Below are 639 nucleotides of genomic sequence, written 5' to 3' on the forward strand. Positions count from 1 at the left end.
ATTAAAATTGAAAGGATAAAGAAATGGTCAAACTTAGAAAAGAGATACTGGTGCAGTCTAAACCGAAACACCGTTTGGTAATTGGGTCATATTTGGAACTATAGATCTCAGATTTAGGTCTACTTTATATGGATGGAAAGGTAAGACATAGGCCTATAATTTTCATGGAAGTTGAAGATTTAAAAAGGTCATTTTCAAGTCCAAATTGTACCAGCAATGAAAAAGTCTGAATTTGTGCTATAGCTCAAATACTGTTCAGTGTTTGGCCCATATCTGAAGTTATAGAAGTCCAAATAACCTCTATTTTTTTTCCTGGAAGGCTGAGATAATTTCCTATATCTTTCATGTAGTGGTTCTAATTCTGACGTTATCAATGATATTTTAGACAGACAAGAGAAGATAAGAATTGTCACCAAGTCAAGAATTGGCCACCTACTCATTAATTAGTCATCAAATCAATAGTTCCTAATTTTGGCCTATAAAATGAGGCATTTGCCATGCATTTAGGCATCTTGGTTTACAGATCAAGATCATGCTCTTGCTTTCTCTTTTTGTATTTTTGTAATGCTTAAGTTTTATTTTCATTAATATCTTGTTTATGCCTTTCAATTCCTTTTCTTTACTTAGTTAACCTTTCAA

Source organism: Populus euphratica, unplaced genomic scaffold (assembly GCF_000495115.2).
Source record: "Populus euphratica unplaced genomic scaffold, PopEup_1.0 scaffold2605.1, whole genome shotgun sequence".
Lineage (NCBI taxonomy): Eukaryota > Viridiplantae > Streptophyta > Magnoliopsida > Malpighiales > Salicaceae > Populus > Populus euphratica.